The following is a 19,933-nucleotide window of genomic DNA, read 5'->3' as shown; positions in this document are numbered from 1 at the left end:
AAACATCTTTGGTAATCACCCCCAATTTGCGGACCATTTGGGAGAGAAGAGTATATACCTTTATGATGGTTTGGCGGTGCCGGTTATTTTGGCTTAATAAGCGTTCTTCCACAGGACAACACACATACACACATACTCTAGATAGACAGTGTCACCACCTTTCTATTTTCTTTTCATTAGAAGCGAAAAATAAATTTCAAGGTTTTGTATTTTTAATTTTGCATTTATTGTGGTCCGTAGGCATATCTGCAAAAGCTAAACACACAGTCTTTGGACCATATGCATATCTGCATAAGCAAAACATACAGTTTGGTGTGTGTGTTTTAATATTTGACAGATGAAGGGCAGACCCGCAATCATCCCTAGTGCTTCATTTGGTGCAAACATCTGACCATAATTTAAAAAACAGACAGCTGGTGCTTCTTACCCCAGACAGACTTTCACCTTCGATAATCTTTCAACAACAATCCGTTCCAGTCAGACACTTTCAAAAAGGAGAAAATGTTTATAAGACTGGTGATCACATTTCCTTCACAAAGTTTTGCTTTCATGTGCCCTTAAGTCATTAACCTTGAGAGAAAGTCTTATTATACCTGCTTCTAAGATTTCTAAATCATTTTCAATTAAAGTATCACTCTGAGCCATTCGAAATATTGCCATGAATACGGCCCATTTCTGTGTGACATTCCGCATATATCTGGTTAAAATATTCAAGTCCACTTTGAACATCAATTATCTACATTATCCAATTATCCAATGTTCATGGACATATTAGGTGGCCACTATCCTCATTGGGATTGACAGTCTTTGAGCGGAATCTGTCGACACAATTCTAGAAATACAAAGAACGTCTGCGGGTGAAAATGTCTTGGAAGTCTCCAAATGGGCATTAATGCTGACTAGTATGCCCACAGTGAAGGGAGTGAGGTCACACTTGCCAATTTCTAAGCCCCCAATTAACAGACACACTGTGTACTTTGTAAATAAATTACATGTGATGCTGTTGGGTAGAGAGAGCACATACAATTTGTTGGAATATAAATAATATTTAATTTAGTACAAAATTCACTTGCAACCAATACAGCAAATTGCTATTTGTCAGATGCCAGCCATTTTAATATATGGAAACATGTTGCAGCTCTACTGAATGCATCCAATTATAGTCTGCTTGATAAAGAGATGTTCCTGTGATGGAAATTGTTACCATGCATACACTGGGTCATGCAGCTTCATTTTAGTTGTCAGCACCTGCTAACAGGAGACCTTCCTTACTGTATAAAAGCGAGGCAATTTGCACTCCGGAAAAAAACATTTTAGGAACAGGATGGAAACAAACTTACAAAATATTTTGCACCGGTCATGTCTATTATTTACTTTGGAGCTCATTATAGAGGACGATGGATTTACAGGACTATCTAATGGCTGCCTGGTAAATGTTCAGTAAATCACTTTGATTCAAGGAAATTATAACCTTCAGTTGATTGATAACATGCATGGGAAGATTCCACTTCAAGTAAACAGATTCCTATTTCAAACACACACCTTAGATGATTATAATATTGCTTAGATCTCTGAGATATTACTTTTTAGAATTGCACCTTTGTGTCATACCAAGATACAGAAAAAGGAAGCACGATGTACCATTGAGTTAAGCACTCATGCTGTCATCTGTGACTGTCCTGCTGTCCAGCTTTCTGATATTTGTTAATTCTTCATCCGTGGATCAACTGAATACATGTATTATTGGTAACACCTGCTATTTTAAAGACTAAAGAATGGTAAAGTTTTATAAACACATGTATTATAAAAACGAGAGTAAAATGTAGTACCCTCTGTTCAGGGTTTTATCAGTGTTAAACAACAATGATAATTTCCAATCCTATTTTCACTAACCACAGCAAGAGTGTGGCTGAATAATAGGGGGTGGTCAATTAACAGCCGTTAACACTCAACAGCATGTTGTAAACTATAAAGGTACAGATTAGTAGCTGTAAATAATAGAGTTGTTTCCCACAGAGGCATTTCATGTCATATTAAATAGAGTAAAAGAGCAACAACAAAAAAACAGATGAAAAGAATTGTCTATGGCGTTACATGGAATTTTGAAGACGAACATTCCATATTGTTGATACCTATCAGTGTACGATTTCATATTCAGTTTGGCCCAGAATTCTGTTCCCATTCTTAGCAGGTCCCATAGACCAGCTGTGCTGGGATGGAGAAGCCCTGAGTCATCTGTACTTCCAAGGTCCAATCAGTGCTTAATTGGTGCTGGTTGTTTCCGGTTCTGAGCACCGGCAATGTTTCTGTCTCAAGCATTTGCTATGAGCAAAAGACTCATATGGGAAACACGGAGGAAGGGAAAAACGAAAAAGCGTCACAAAGGGAGAAACTAGAAAGCTGAAGAGGCAGGAAGTGGCTTTATATGGATTGAAGAGGCCCGAGCTGGCTTCAGGATTATGCCGCCTCAGTATTCCGTGTTCCCTCATTTAATTGCACCAGCTGCGTGTTTAAGAGGAGGGCTTTGGGCACTGGCACGTTTTTATTTATAAATTAAGTACTGGGTCCAATCTTACTCTGTCTGGCACCCCGCATCAGTACATTAAAAATAATAGGCGCTTGGCCTTCTTCCATTCATACTCATCAGCCACCATACTGGCCTTTGCAACGCCGAATACACAAAATATTCCTAGCATCCTGCCACCCTCCCACACCACCATAATAAATACACTGTCCTTTAATTTACCTACTTCTTTAATTTACAAATAAATATACCTGCTACTTGTCTACCATCCCAAATCATCTTCAATAGCACCTTCCCAAGCCATCTCAATATTTAAAAAATGCCTACCATTCTGACTCCTTCCTCCACCACTATTTTAGTCAATGAGCTTCCCGGACCCACACAACTCCCCCTTCTTAAAGTGTGATAATGGAAAACTGGTGCAATGCTGCCACACAGAGTCTCTGGCAGCAAAGTCTAAGTCTTCTGTCAGCCTTGGGTCTGCAGAAACCAGCTGCAGACAGAGAAGATGCATTTGATAGCACAAATGTTCTGAATAAGAGGTCTCAGGTAGGACCACAAAAGCAATTATTTGCGGTCCAGAAAAGCATCAACATAAGAGCCTTTATTTCTCATGCTGTGACATCAGAGCACTGAAAATACAAAAGTTGTTTTTCTCTCATCTGAAGTCAGAGCCCTGGGTAGGTGGGTGTCAAATGTGGTGAATGTGGTAGTGGCTATCTATGGAAACTATGGGGCAGATTTACAAGACCCTAGTGCCGCCTTCAGGCTGCATTGGTGTCATTTTTATGACGCGGAGGCAGCGTTAAGGTGGCCATTCCCCCACGCAACACTTACAAAACAACCCCTTGCACCACATAATGCCTGTGCGAGGCATAAGCTATGCAAGGAAGGCGCTCCCACTCAGGGAGGCCTGAAAAAATGGCGAAGTGAAATTTGCAAAATTTCACTGCACCATTTTTTCTGTTACTTTAAATGTCTGCTTAGGGCATGTAATAAAGTGACACACCCATAATATTCTATGAGCCTCCCTGTGCTTTGCTCACTAGTGTCAAACATTTTTACGCCAGTGCAGCAAAGCACCACAACAGTGTAATACATTTTGACGCAGGTGTGGTAACAATCACCATGGTGTGCCATATTGTAACTATGGTCCAACCACAATTTCATTAGGGGGGGCAACGGGGATGCAAGAAAAGTGGCTCATTTGACCTATGCACCACTTTCTTGTAAATCTGCCCCTACATACAATAGGGGTTACAAGCCTAGTAGTAGCCATCCTCTATAGTTCCTCTTGGACAGGCAGTTAATCATGCTAAATGTTTCTAGCTGCTCAATGTGCTGCATTAACACTCTTACTAAACAAAGAAAGCTTGGAAACTAAAATTAGGTAGTACCAGTACTTCAAGTATTTTGAATGGCTGATGTAATGGCAGCATTCCATATAGTGTGATGTCATTAATAACAGATAAGAAAACAAATGAAGTTAAAATAAAGGAGGTGTTATGTTCGACATACGTAAATAGACTTTTTGATCACTGTTCAGTGCTACTCTTTAACAGTCATGTTTCCAGACTATGGCGGTCATTCTGACCGCGGCGGGCGGCGGTTGCCGCCCGCCATGCGGTCACCGCCGAATGACCGCCCGCGGTCAAAAGACTGCGGCGGCCATTCCAACTTTCCCGCTGGGCCGGCGGGCGCCCTCCAAAAGAGCGCCCGCCGGCCCAGCGGGAAAGCCCCTGCAACAATGAAGCCGGCTCCGAATGGAGCAGGCGGAGTTGCAGGGGTGCGGCGGGTGCAGTGGCACCGGTTGCGATTTTCACTGTCTGCTAAGCAGACAGTGAAAATCTTTGTGGGGCCCTGTTAGGGGGCCCATGCCAGTGGCATGGGCAGTGCAGGGGCCCCCAGGGGCCCCACGACACCCGTTCCCGCCATCCTGGTTCTGGCGGTGAAAACCGCCAGAAACAGGCTGGCGGGAAGGGGGTCGAAATCCCCATGGCGGCGCTGCAAGCAGCGCCGCCATGGAAGATTCCCTGGGCCAGGGGAAAACTGGCGGGAAACCGCCGGTTCCCCTTTTCTGACCGCGGCTTTACCGTCGCGGTCGGAATAGCCCAGGAAGCACCGCCAGCCTGTTGGCGGTGCTTCCGCTGCCCTCCGCCCTGGCGGTCAGAGACCGCCAGGGTTGGAATGAGGGCCTATATGTTTTCTTTTGTTACTGAACAACGAATAGGTTTCCTTTCCACATAAAATCTCAAATTTGTTTAATGCTGGCCTGGCCAATAAGTTTGTTGAATTTGACAAAACGCCTTCTGATAGGGGCACTGCCAACTTTAAGAGGTCTCAACAACTGTAAGGTTGACACTATTAAAAAATGTATTCATTGTTTATTGTACTAACATTTGAAAAATATCAAAACCATTTTAAAGTGTTCAAAAATATCTGCCAGTACCTTATTAACATATAACAAAGGCAGACCATGTGAATATTTGTGAGAATTTGCGTTCACGTCTTCGTCCAGCCTTGTCCTAAACTTAGAAACACAGTTGTTAGAGCACTCGCTCTCTACCCGCTCCAATGTGTCAGTGTGTCAGTTATAGGGTCACATTTACATGAACATTGTACTGTAAAAATTGTAGTGCTTCAAAAGTATTTTTTCAAATCCGGGCTAAAATAAGTGAAAAGATCATGTTCAGAATTGTTAGACTTCCTGGATCTTTAGGAGAGTAAAAATACCTAATGTAGCTGAATTTTGTGATCCATCGCACAACTTCTTCCTAGGCAGAAACAGGCCTCTTAAGACTGGTCTGTCTTTGGTGGATCGAGGGAAAGATGACTTTAATTCTATAATGATGTCTATAAAAGCACAACAGATATTCATGACACTGTATTAGGTTTAGAAAGCTTTGAATGCAGTACCTTCTCTATTCGCTCTTGATTGGCCCACTGCTCCCTCCTTTACAAAGCTATACTAGGAACTGAAACTGGGCAGGAAAGAGGGACGATTATAAAATGTGTCATGAATCTTCAATAACCTTGCCTGTGTGTAGAGATACACAGACACACGTACACTTAAGTTGCATTGGATCTGTTAAGGTCCTTCCCATTTGCAGCCAGAAGAGAAAATATGATGCAATGTCAACATGCAATTTACACATTTATGTTTGTGTGCGCGCATGTGTGTATTGTTTTATATATTTGATGACTAAATAAAACAAAAATTATAAATCTAGCCAGTGTGTTATGGATACAATTCAAATATAATGGAAAGTAACACACGGGCTCTCTCTCCTCAGCCTCCGGTGCAACCAACAAACCAAGAGAAATAGCATGACTATTGTGACTCGAATATATATAGAATTTGCAAACGTTTTTGCATTTGTGTTATTTTATAATTATAATCATAATTACATGCCCAACTTGAAGATTCCTTTACTTCTCTGTCTCATCATCACAGTTTTCTCAGTTCTCAGATACTGTTTACCTTTCTTGTGTGTAATATTACAAACAAAAATAATATGGGATCCAAATACAAATACTTGTTCAAGCACAAGACATAGACCAACAATTTAAAACATATTGTACTAGCAGTTTAATTGGAAATTAATCTTACAACTGGTATTATCTTACTAAGTTGTAGTACTATTAAAGTTAAGAACCACTTTGTTGTAGTACCATTGCAAAAGCATCATTGACCATCTTTATTCGTTCATTTATTTCATTTTCTGGGACGTGATGATGATCTACAAAGCTAAATCAGACTGACTGGCTGTCTAGAAGGTTGGTCACTGTAAACAACTAGAGCCAGAGTGACTATGAATAAACGATGGAAAAACCCATACTATGGTAAACTTTTCTTTCCTCTGTTTGCAAAAAGCACTCTTACCATGAAACCTGATTTATGACGATCCCCAGTACATCCTCAACTTCCAGCACGTTATCTTCAATTAAACTTGAGTAAAGAAATATTAATTAATTTAGTTTAATTTGTTTCACAGATGCTCCCACCTTTGATCATGTTTACAATTTACACATAATTATTGAAATGGGGCTCACCAATCTACAGAGAGATCAAGGAATTACCCTTGGATTGCTTTTGAACTCATCCCAATTGATGTTTAAGGATATAACAACCATTTAATAAAAGTACGCTTTATGAAGTTAATGAATGGAAATATGATGGTTTTCACAGGAGATCTATCTATCTATCTATCTATCTATCTATCTATCTATCTATCTATCTGCTACTCTCATAAACAATATGAGGGTTGGATATTATTATTTGTGTGTGCGTATAACTATGTATGTACATGTGTATGGTACAAATCTAGCGAAAAAGCACCCTCATTCTCTACATAGTCAAAGGGAAGCACATAGTGAACAAGTGTTAGAAGAAGTAGCTGGTTTTTGGATTGATGCTGCATTGTGATGAAGTGTTCCCTAAGCAGGTGTATCTTCAATGTTTTCCCAAATTGCAGCAGCATTGGGGCAGTCATTATGGAATAAGGAGCTGTTATTACAGATTCTGGATGTATAAATGGAAAAAGACTTAGGGGCATATTCATACTCCGTTTGCGTCGGAATTGCGTCGTTTTTTTTAACGCAATTTCGACGCAAAACTAACTCCATATTTATACTTTGGCGTTAGACGCGTCTAGCGCCAAAGTCCATGGAGTTAGCGTCATTTTTTAGCGTGGACACCTACTTTGCGTTAATTATATGCAAGGTAGGCGTTCCCGTCTAAAAAATCAACTCCGAGGCATGTGCGTTGGATTTATACTCCAGGGCAAAATTCACGCCCGGGAGTGGGCGGGTCAAAAAAAATGACGTACGGCCGCTTTTGCGCCGTTTTTTAGCGCCTGCAAAAGGCAGGCTTTAAGGGACCTCTGGGCTCTGAAGGAGCCCAGAGGTGCCCTCCCATGAACCCAGGGACCCCCCCTGTCACCCTTGCCCACTCCAGGAGGACACCCAAGGCTGGAGGGACCCATCCCAGGCACATTAAGGTAAGTTCAGGTAAGTTTATTTTTTTATTTTTTTTGTGGCATAGGGGGGCCTGATTTGTGCCCCCCTACATGCCACTATGCCCAATGACCATGCCCAGGGGACAGAAGTCCCCTGGGCATGGCCATTGGGCAAGGGGGCATGACTCCTGTCTTTGCTAAGACAGGAGTCATTTCTATGGGGGTTGGGAGTGAAAAAAAATGGCGCAAATCGGGTTGAGGTGAAAAAATTGCCTCAACCTGACTTGCCCCATTTGTTGACGCCCAAGCCCCATATCCCCCTACGCCGGCGCTGCCTGGTGTACGTCGTTTTTTTTAACGCACACAAGACGGCGCCGGCGGCTAACGCCGGCTAACGTCATTCAATAAATACGGCGCCTGCATGGTGCTTCAGAATGGCGTTAGCCGGTGCTAATTTTTTTGACGCAAAACTGCCTTAGCGCAGTTTTGCGTCAAAAAGTATAAATATGGGCCTTACTGCCCTGCTTTAGAATATTACCAAATTGCTGTCACCACCTGCTACTCCGCTGATATCTAGTTATGAAAATAGAATTCATGCCAGTTTAGGCTTACAGAGCTTTTGTTTTTGTAGCATTTTAATCTCTTTCTTGTCTCCTTCAAGGCTAGTCCAATGAGGCCTGCACAGGTCAAGGCCAGCTAAGCAATCCTATTACAGATGTTGGTCCACGCCTTGGAAGTCGTGAAGCTAGAGACCACTCCAAGCTTACCGAAATGTCAAAAGCCTCCATATGAGTTAGTGTCAAACAGTTAAGACTTATTCTCAGAGATTTGAGCCCATACTTATGAAGCCTTTATGTTGCCCTTGTGACATTGCAAAGGCTTCAGTAATTTTTACAAAGCCACACAAAGCCTGATTTGTCTGGCCTTGCGTGGCTTTGTAAAGAAATATAACACGAGGCAGCTGATTGAGCTGAGCTACATTACATTTCAACTTGGAAGACGTTCGTTCTATGGGTGGGGCATGGGTGTTCTCATGCATCCCCCCATGGATTTTGGCTCAATCCCAGTTTTACAAAGACTTGTAAACCTGGGAATGCGTAAATATGCTATACCTTCAAGTGAGGTGTAAGGGGGAGAAACACCTTTATCTCTCCTCATTATTTCCTCTTACCAGATGCAATGTATTCTGCAGCACATGTAGAAAAAGAAAAACGCCATTACGGATTGTTTTTGTGCAGGAAAGTGCCACTTCCTGCCCATAATGCAGGACCCCTTGCATTATGGTGCAAGGGGGACTGCGGTGGTGCTAGGCTGTACAGTGTGTCAGCAAAAGAAGAGAGCAGAAATGCTCCATATCTTTGTAAATAGGGAGCATTTCTGCTCTCTCCCTTTCACGCAATGCAGAGCAGCAACTTAGATTGCGGCTCTGCATTGTGTGAAAGTTTACTAAATGTGCTTCCATGTTTGTATGTAGAACGTCCAGTTCAGGGATTCACTTAATACCTCCATTAAGTAGGTTGCCCAACAGTTTTTTTTTAACAGAAACAGGAAAATGTTTGTTTATTACATTGAGTAAATATGCCCTGTAGCTTTAAGAGTGGAGAGCAGGCCTGGTGATGTCAATAGGTCAGCAGCAATGTGCATAATTGTACTCATGCTGGCCAGGCAATGCTGGAGGGTCAAAGTTGCTGAGGGTAGATGCAAGCTCGCAACTACAAGCACAATTCATCCAGGATATCACAGTCATTCAAGGGAGACTGCATTTCCTGTACAGCTTGTAGTCATCACTCTGTTGACATCAGCTCTCAGATACAGGTTAGCATTTGGTTGTTGCAGAGGGCTCATGAGTAGGACAGGGACCACAATGGTGCCACTGCAAGGGTCACACTGGGCCTCATTCCAGTGGGGGTACAATGTTTAGGGACCACTTATGAGGGGTAAATCTCTTGTGTTCTTACACTATTCCTGTGCCTTCTGCACGTGGGGCACACAATTGCAAATGGCCATCTCAGGGGGCCCTCTCACCAGGTCAAACATTGGCCTTACAAAGTAGAGTTCAGAGATCATAGTAATGATGGGCCACCTGAAAGGGCCTTCACACAGGCTCACTCATTGGCTCACTCATTGGCATTGGGTCTGGAATTTTTCTTTGGATCGGTAGCTTGGATGTCATCTTCAGTTTGGGATCAACTCCAATCAAACATCATCAGACATATCTCTAATTAGCACTTCATGGCAGCATGGGTACAGGGGAACTCAAGCTCTATCAGTGTCTAAGGATCTGACTTTGAGTTAGGAAATGGGTGTAAGTGCCATAGTACACAGAGCACTTGTAATGACTCAGATTGAATAGCTGTCACATTTGTGATGGAATAACCCATCCACCAAGCACTAAAGTAGGCCCTTAGTATGCAATGTAATTTGTCCCCTTCTCAGAAAAACTCATTTGTCTGGAGTACAGGGAGGTTGTGCTAATCTCTGAAGGGAGACAGCCTTAGATGGCATGTAGAGCTTCAACAATACTAAAGAAGAACACAGAATATAACAGAGGCACTCACTTACATTCAGTCAATGGGCATATCACATTTTCACTTTGTGATATAACTTGCACTGTCATCTGGGTATCATGTATAGAATATGTACAATTCAAAAGGGCTCTAAAGAGAGGCTCCGAAGCATCACTGATAATAAGGACCTTGAAGACATTAACTGTTAACAATTTGTATTGGACTGAAACAATCATATCCTCTGCAGCGTTTACCTGCTTTGTAATGATGCTACTATTTTATTGACTATTAAACTGATTAAATATTCATGTCACTCTTGTAAGTCTGTGAATGGTGTAAACATATGATGATGTTTAGACACCCTACATAGGAACGGCCACTATCTGAACATCAACCTCCATCCGATTTGCCAAGATCTAACTAACAACCACCTCAGTGCAAATAAGGTGGACCAGGCCTTTTATTCCACCGCGCATTTTCCAAGTGGGCTGGAGCCCCTGCAGTCCAGCTTTGAAAGCCCATGGCTTCTCCTTGTGCCTCAGTCACATTTTCAAGGGCTCCACTGTTGCATGAGGCATCAATGGGAGGCTTGAAGAGAGAGAGAAATAGAGAGAGGGAGAACTAAAGATAGAGAGAAAGCAATCAGAGGGGGTAAAGAGAGAGACGGGAGAAGGTGGGAGAATGACGATGAGAAGAGAGAAATTTCACAAGGAGACGAAGACAGCAGGGATGGTTTCAGCATTTTTGTAAGGACTGCTTTTGGTTCCCCCGTCCAGTCCTAGCAAAGAAAGTTTCAAGTATATGCTATGGCTAATGATGTGAGCTCTTATTCAGGATGTTTGTGCTATTTGTACAGCCACGTGTTCCACTCATCTTACCTTCCCTTCTCATTGCCCTTTCCCCATGTGGTTTGTGTAACCAGAAACTCAACAGAACATGTGTAGCAACATTCTACTCACTCGCAGACGTACTTGTAGAAATCAATCACTTCAAATAGAATCAAATACACTGATTTGCGAAGTTGGAAGGACATTTGAAACTACTGTTTGATTTAAAAAATAAAAATAAAAAACTTTCAAAACTTCAATATATTGTACCCCGATAGAGTAGTTCAATTTCTTCATTATTATTGACCACTATGGACACTCAGTTTCCTCGTTGTTTAGAATGAAACATGTTGAAGCAGTCATACAAGTCTGTATTTTACCAGAATTAGAACCGTGCAATTTATTGATTTCAGCAGTACGGTCAGACCATGCCGCGCGATCTCTTATAGATGATGACCAAATGACCGCAGGCTCTTGTCCCCCGTAGAGCCTGGGCATCCAATGTATACATCTCAAGGACCCCTTCCTGTTGCTTAATCTGACCAATGGCCTGGCCATGACATACCTAATGGACCGCATTATGCGATCCTTATCCAAGCATCGCCTCAATTCATTTGACAAATTACCAGCATGGAGCACAGGTGCAGCAGGGAGGCTTCTGAATGCAGAGTAATTTCGCTCGCTGGCTTCAGCGAGTGGAATGAATACACTGAGGCCTCTTGCTGTTTAGACATTATTTATCTCGAAAATTAAATCAGGCATCCGCAATTATTCCTTCAATTACTCTATTTAACCTACGGATTAACATTTCTGTTCAGTTTTTTCTTATATTGCATTTAATGTACAGTATTTAGAGACGACATTAATTATTAATAAGTTAAACTGCAATTTATTCACTACCCAAGTTCTGAAATGTCAAATTGGGCGAAGGGGGGGGGGGGGGGGGAGCATGGTACAAGCTATCAGCAGTTTGAGGCGGTCAGAGTCCCTCAAATATCAAAACTAAACCAGCTCAGTATTAGGAAAATCCAGGTCACCTTACATTTTCCTCTGCCAAAACCTACGAGGAGGAGCATTTCAAAACCAGAGGTGCCTTAAGGCTTTAATTCTCAATCAAGGGCACTGTGCCTGGATACCAACAGAACTTGGCGCAATCGTAGATAAAAACTCCTGCTGAAACGCGACATGATTTTACACCTTTTTCATGAGATCGATTTCCAGAGTCAAATAGTGTTTTTTTCTCCTATGTACATTAAAGCGATTGAAACCAAACCCTTTCCATTGCTTGCTGTAGGCAGCCATGCCCCCAATTTAAAGTAATCTGTTTTTATGAACAACAATAATACAATACGATGGGGTTTGATAATGACTTGCTTACCCAAAGGCAAAATACATTAGCAGTATGCTAAATGAACAGTGGAGGTATCTGGGGGAAAGAGGTGGTCACATAAACTACATTTTAAGTACAATACTTCCTCGCGAATTAATAAAACCTTTATATTTGTTATTAGTTTCTAACTTGGAGGTTTGTGGTAAGATCTGTTATCAAACAATATTAATCCAACATATTTTTTGCATCTAATACCAAAGTAAATATAGGATATTTTAAATATATACACATCTGTTGTTTAGGCTGCCAACACAATTTAAAAAGCACTTCATACAAACAGATATTTTTGTAAAGTTGAAAGGGAAAATAGCGTTGAGAGCAGATAAAAGACTATTGGAGCAGCCATAACTCCAGGTGCAGAATGCTTCCACGATTTTACATTGAAATTGTTCCAGTGTCAAAAATGAATTACTTGCTTTGAAACTTGACCATAATGGGCTATGGCTTTAAACAGTGACCGTCCACTCTGCGACTCAGTACAACGATCCAACATAGGAAGGAGACTTTGCAGCTTGCTAGTGGTCTTTAGAGAGCCCGATCCAAACGAAGACCTAGAAAATTCTTCAAAGCCTACAAAAAGACATAAAATCACCAGGGATATAGTGACTTCCTGCTGGGATGGCATAACGCGGGAGCGCAACATTCAAGGCGAACTTGGGCTCATGTGGATAAGGGGGCGCCTGCTGAGGCAGTGTCACCCACACATGCTGATACACCAACCATTCGCTTCAGAAGCTCCCAGACAAGACATCCGCACCCAGCGGGATTCTCCACAGCTATGCTGTGAGCTGTTCCACTGTAAGTGATCCTCTCAGAAGTCACTTCAATTTTCTGAGACTTCCTTGTGTGAGGGGATTATCATAAAATACAAGAAGTCAATATCAAAGATTATTTTTCAATTGGTGCTCAGTGGGAGCAGGGAGTGGGCAGGCTATGGGCAACATGAATAAAACACCTCCTATTCTCTTTTATTTCTCCTCCTTCTTCTGAAACTATTGCCAATTATTTTCTCTGCTGATCTCAGCAATCACTTCCATGCACCACTCCTGCTGTAGATCTGAAGACATCGCTGCAAAATACATCTATTCACACTAAAAGTCACGAAACTGAAATTTAAAATGTTATGAACGTATGGATCTAATTCTTCATTTTGGTGGAGGCAGAGATTTTGAAAGAGCAGTTTTCAGAATACTTAGTGACAAAATGTTGCCCTTGAAATCAGTACTCCTTTTCAATTAGAGGAGAGAGACCTTTAATGATTGTGGGAAACGGTATGGGTTCACAAACTGAGGTGTGTATTCCCATGAATGCTGCTCTACAGTGAAGGTGTTGAACTAAAGCAGGGGTAATGGCTCAGCAGCTCATGCATCGAAGGCTCTTCACAGCACCCCTGCTGTCCGCTGTCCTTCACCTGGTATGTACTCGTCTGTTGTTTCACTCTGTCACAGTTTACGGCGGAGAGTGGCTGGGCAACAGATAAGCAGCAGCAAGCGCCTCTTTGCCATGAAGGTGCTAGATGTGCTCTCCTGCACTATGCAAGTCACGTCAAGTTTGCACATTCTCTGGACAACATTGCAAGGGTCAATATGAATTACAAGGTCGCACCATACGGAAGGGGTTTGCATTGTACATCTGTCTAGCTTAAGATAAATTACTGGGTCTCAGAAATGATTTACAATCACCCCTCCAGAATGCCAGGCAGCAAATGAGATTCAAAAGGCGTGCAGAATCTGTATGAAGTAAAACCTAATTAATGCCTTCTCTCTTCCACCTTAATCTCGTTCTTTCTGCTATTTCTCGTGATCATTTTCCTCCTCTTGCTGCGGTCTCTCCCTTATGTCTGTCTCTGTATCCCTTTATCTTGTACTCTGTTATTTTACTTCAATGCCTCGGTTCTTGAACTCCTATTCCTACTCCAGTTTCTTTCGTGTTAACTCTTATTCTTTTTCTTTGTTTCTATCCCCTTTGACTTGCTTTATCTCCCAAACGTGATATCTCTTGTCCTTTTACCTTCTTACTTTTGTCTTTTGTTTTCTTTCTCATTTTCTCTTTCTTGTATTTTCTCACCATGTCTATCACTTAGTGCCTCTACTCTAACTCTTTTTCATTGTGTTTCTTGTTTCTTTTTTATTCCTGCTCATTATCTTCTTCTCACATACACCCACACACACATTCTACACTTTTTTCCTTTCGCGTTTTCATTTCTCTCTCGCTATTTCTCTCTCGCTCTCATTCTATCTTTCATTCTCTATTTCACTTACTTTCTGTGTGCTCTGTCTCATTTCCACTCTATCCATTCCCTTCACGGCCCCTACATCAATCTCTCTAGTACTTCCTCTCTCCCCCACACACACATATATTCGCTCTCTCTCACACACACATGATCTCGCTATTAATATCTTTTGCTCCAGTTCTCTCAAATGTTGTCTTTATTTTCCTTTCTCCTACTGACTCGCTCCTCTTATCTCCCTTTCTCTCTCTACCTCTCTTTATTCTTTTCTCTTTCCCACTATCTTTTGCATGCTCTCCTGTCTCCCATTCTCTTTTTCTCCGTCGTTCCTCTACTTCTCTGTTTCTTTCCCTCTAGCTCTTTTCTCCACTTAACTTCACTCTCCGGTGCTTTCTCCTGTTTCACCTACATCACTTTTCTGATCTTTCCTAATAAATACATGTATGCAAAATGGGATCATAAGTATTTGTCTACTGTTCTCTGACTTTCAGCATCGGTTTTCACACAAGGGTTATTTATGAACAGCATCTGTCACCAAAGGTCCTTTTCTTGCGTCCAGTGTTTCCTAACAAACATAGCTTCAGGAAATATGACATTAATTTGGTTCCCAAGACCTCTTTACTCGTCCGTAACTTGGAGTGATATAGAGCCCTAGGCACAGTTCTTCTTGCGTTACTTTAGATTATGCATTGTGCCACAAAAGCCAATTTCCACCTTACCAGTGCTTTAAATAAGCAGGTACTCGCAGGTACTGAGTACTGGCACTTCTTTAATTTGAAAGGCAGAGTACCTGCACTTCTCTGCACTGCTACATTACATTTAATAGAAGAGTACTGGCACTTCTCTGGAGCATACAGGTACTTTAAAGAGTGAGTTCCTGCACCTCTAGATTTCTACCTTACGTGTACAAATCTGTCACCTGCCTTACACGTTTAGCCGTGACATTTAAGGAACAGCTCTGTGGTGTTCACTGGAGAATTCCTGTTCATTGGAACCTCCAGTGAAGAACAAATCCATCAATGCAGAAACTAAGAGAAGGTTAAATCTATGCGGAAAAGTCTGTTTGGTTTGTCAGTCACTGAAATCAAAGAAAAGCAAAAAATGGTCAGAATACCAATGAATTTCTGCAAAATTCTGGTGCATTTTGATGTTCTCGTTGAAGAAAGACTGCTAATCTCTCTCAAAGCTGATGTTCGAAAGGGTGGGGGTAGCAGCAACGAAGCTCAGAGTACACACAAAGAAAAAAGGGTATTGTCCAAACCCATATCCCATCTCTTACAGCAACATATTATTCCAAGTGGTCTTCATGAGGACAAATTGCTATGCAGAGTACGTTGCAATTTCCATAAGTATTGATTTCCTTGCAAATGGCATTCATTACTCTCCGTTTGAAACTTTTATGGGTCAAGAAATATGAAATTACATCAATTCAAGTTTCGATTGTAAAGAAAAAAAAAGCTGTTTACCAAGTAATTGCATTTTACAGTTGACTTTGAAGGCGGTATGTCAATTTCAAGTAGGTTTCTTTTTCTGCAGCATTTCGTTTTCATCTGACTGGCTTTGAAGAACATAAAAAGAGGCAGAGGGGATTGATCTGCATGCTCTTCCCGTAAGCCAGCCTCCACTGTACTTTACGCAGTCAGATCTGCTCGCTTCGACTCAGGTCTCTAAATGTAGCGCCGCAGCTGAATTTGTGGCCAGCTATGAGACTGGAAGCTGCAAACTCTGCATATGGCTTGAGATGCATAAATGCATTGGTCGAAGAGCTAATCACACCACTTCCCATTTAGCGATAATAGTGATTCGTGACAGGTCTAGGCAGTAAATGACTGGTTGTAGATCCATGGGGCGTTGAAATTGATGAGCCCGTCCCTCAGTCGTCCAACAGAACACTTGCTGGAAGGTGGTAAAAACTCAACTCATTTAGGTTGTCTTAGAGGGTGTAGTGCCTGGACGTCCCTAACTAGGATTTTAAGGCTGTACAAACTTTGAAACAAAAGGGCATTGACAATAGAGCAATTCCTGCTGGTTGTTGCCAGCAAGGACAGGAAAAACAACCAACCAACTAGGTAAATACCTATAAGACTGCACCTCCCCCGAAGAGCAGCACAATGCCCACTGAAATACATAGATATGTTTGCACTCATATGACAGTCCCAGCCATTCTATTTTATTTTTCAATCTTTTAATGGCACGGGCTGCACCTGCAGTAATTTCTTCTCACATACACCCACACACATTGGTTATTGGTTAACGAACCAATAAAAAATGAGTTCTGGTGTCAGCCAGTAAGTAGAGCTTGTACCGTCCATCTAACCGGTTGCACTTCCATGCACCTGACATACAAGTGGGTGGGTGATGAGGAGAGATTACAAGAATACGTGTGGAAGTAAATACACAAATAAAAAACAACTGCAGTAAGGAACAGTCCCTCAATCACTCGAAGCTCGGGGCTGCCCGGGTCTGTGGCCACACATAGTTCATGAGATGTCAGCTCAAGGCTGCGAGTTCTACCTAAGTGACAAACCCAAACACGGCCTGAACATGCGAAAAATAGTTACACGTTTTTCATTTTCGATCACACAATCAAACACATGTACACAAAATGATCAAGACAGCGCTGACGAGCCTCGCCATCCCCTCGTCTTCCTTTCTAACGGGAAAAAAAGTATCCGCGAGCCACGGCCATCATCAAGAAAGCTTCAGTTTTAAGATTTCTGTTTGATATAACGTGCCGGGAAACAAACCACTTACCGTCAGCTAAATGCCACGCAGAAAGTGCAGTGGTCTGGGTGCAGTGACCGGCTGGCCAGTGCCTGCTACTCCCTGCCCTCTTCCCTCTGTACGACTCCCAGACTGCCGGGTCTACTTGCCTCTGACTGAAGCGTTCAGGTCCAACATCACTTTTAACACCGGCGGGCAGGCAGGCAAAGCCAAGGGGGCCCTCGGTGTGTGATTGGTTTCCATTCAGCGCTCCCGATTAATAGGAACACGTCCCTCAGCCTGAGAGATGCGGCTGCTGATGGAGCGTCGCTGCTGAGGAGCGGAGAGCTGGAGGGAGAGTGAAAGCTCTACCAGACACAGACACACACTGCGATTTGCAAGTGAATGCAGGGGGAGGGTACCGAGGGGAGGGCGCTGCTAAGGGATTCTCTGAAATTGAGCGAATCTGGGCGTTTGAAGTGTTAGATAATCAGACCATTCAAACCACTTTCAGTGACCACGGCTAGAACTGCACACTGGAGCGATAGACAACTTGCATATCATCAGGAATGGGGGTCTAACGTGTTTACTACCGAGAGCGCTGCAACTCCAGCTGCACGTCACTCACAATTCATTTTTTAGCTTGGGGCATTTCAATCATAGGAAATATGTAAGGTGAATCGGTAGAATGATTTCCTGTTTGAAGTCTTCTTTCCAGATACCGACTTTTTTTTTGGCGAACGGGCTCCCTATCTCTTCAAACCCGGAAAACATCTGTTCACTGACAATGTTCATGAAACATACACAAGCGCACGTCGTAGCCCAACAAGGATGCCGTGGGCACTGGGGCAAACAAGGAAATGGACCCTTTGACTGCTGTTGGAAGTGATGAAATACAGCTCTGTAAGAGTTTAGTCGGCCCCTCGGGACTCTGGACTCCGGTGCCACTGCACTTGCTGCACCAACGACAGCTACGCCCCTGCGAACACGCACATAGACACACACGCGCACAACCGCATGCTTGTATGCGTGCACACACTTAATAAATTGTTTATTCTCAAATGCAAAAAGGTGCAAGAAAGCGAGGTTCTCGAAAAGCAGGTGATTTGTAGCCATTACACAAGTGAGTTCTTCCTCAGCCATATCCCAGTACTTTAGACAGTGATTTAGTCTTACTTTTCCGAACGCGAAGAGAATAGTGAATGCATAACATAGAAGCAATATAGAAAACGGTCTAGGTGATGTTGCCACTTTCCCAAGAACCTTTCCTCAAGGCTACGCCGCGCGCTAAAGATTGTTTCGAATTAAATAATGGAGGACACTGCGAGGCTGACGCACTCCTGTCGGTTGTTTTTGCACATCACTTTAATGCACACTAAGGTACCATTACAAGCCATGACACTCTTAAAAGGCTTTGAGAGCATAGGCTGTTTCATCAGGTGTGTGCACGTACTGCTAGAAAAAGGGCAACACGTTTATTCAGCATCCTGCTTTTCACTCTTAAATAGTCAACTGTTTAAGGATAGTACTTCAAGGTACATTATTATGAATTTCGGCCAGTGCTACGGCCAAATCTAAGATTAACTGTTTATAGATCCCTGGCCAAGGACGTAATTTGGGGGTCGCCACCGGTCGCAGGAGCGACCCCTGGCATTGCCTTTGCCACCACTGACCTCAGAGGTGGCAAAATCTGTGCCTGGAACACAGGAGTAGCTCGTCCTAAAGAACGCCATTTGGGGTATCACTTTCCTGGTTTTCTGTCATTATTTTTGTTACACAAATAGTGAATAATCTTATTTACTATTTGCGTAATAAAAACTGAGTACAGTTTGCTGAAATGTGACTCCATCTGGCTGCTAAGGTATGTAAAAATGCTTTAAAATGTATGTGGTATGCATGCTTACAGGTGAGAGTGTGTTTATGTGAGCGACAACGCGTGGGTGTGTGTATGTGGTAAGCATGTGTGTGAGTCACGGTAAAGAGAAAATATCAAGTGGCATGCGATGTCACTTTCGCTACCCCTGGTATTTTGATGAATTGACGCCATGACTCTGTCGGAAAAGCATGAACTGCTTGTTCACGAGGGTGTATTGCGACATCTTTGTGGGTCCCAGCCCACCTGTGCGTTGATAAATAATGTATTGAATTATAGATTTAATTAGCATTACCGCTGATGAGACATTGAAGTGCTTTACTGATATGTAATAGGCCACTCACACTACTCCATGGAGCCCAGCGTTACCTTAGGAAGCTATTTGCAAAAGTTTCAGGAAGTTGTACATTATGCAACATTATTGTACCTATTATTTGCATGCCATGTTTAATACAGAGAAAAGTTTGTTAATTATTGTTCTCGATGTAGTGGATTTAGGTATGGATGGATTTTCAGTTATAATTGTGTCATTATGACTAAAGGACACATTAGGCATGCTGTATTGGCTGTGTAGTATTCTGTTGTGTGGTTGGTACTGTATTACTGGATGGCAGGGCTGGTTTTAGAGAATACAATTATACATAATTCGGCCCATGTTTATACAGTTTGGGTCTATGAGTTTGCTGGGAAGAGCTCAGTAAGGACTAGTTTGCAATGCCACATACTATGGGATTGGAGGAGGCATGGGCTGACATGGATTCAGTTAGCAGATGTATTAAATAAGGCAGTAATGAACATAATGCACATTTCGGTGATGGCTCGTATGCTGTGTCATCTGCTGCTTTACATTTCAACAAATGGGAAAATACGTATAAAACTACACCTTTCTGCTCTTGTCTCTTTTTCATCTTTGCCTTTCCT

General features: G+C 42.4%; 1 protein-coding gene across 1 annotated transcript in view; it reads right to left on the bottom strand.

Moving 5' to 3' along the window:
- Window positions 1–17,701, bottom strand: part of LOC138269465 (cadherin-9-like) — a 783,906-nt gene extending 766,205 nt beyond the window's left edge. Inside the window, exon 1 of the mRNA XM_069218797.1 lies at window positions 17,191–17,701. The gene's annotated coding sequence lies outside the window, so the exon portion shown is untranslated. The remainder of the gene's footprint in view (window positions 1–17,190) is intronic.
- Between the last annotated feature and the right edge of the window lie 2,232 nt (window positions 17,702–19,933).

This window comes from Pleurodeles waltl, chromosome 2_1 (assembly GCF_031143425.1).
Source record: "Pleurodeles waltl isolate 20211129_DDA chromosome 2_1, aPleWal1.hap1.20221129, whole genome shotgun sequence".
Classification (NCBI taxonomy): domain Eukaryota; kingdom Metazoa; phylum Chordata; class Amphibia; order Caudata; family Salamandridae; genus Pleurodeles; species Pleurodeles waltl.
The sequence above is the reverse complement of the archived record's forward strand: the minus strand, read 5'-3'. Positions and strand labels throughout refer to the sequence as shown.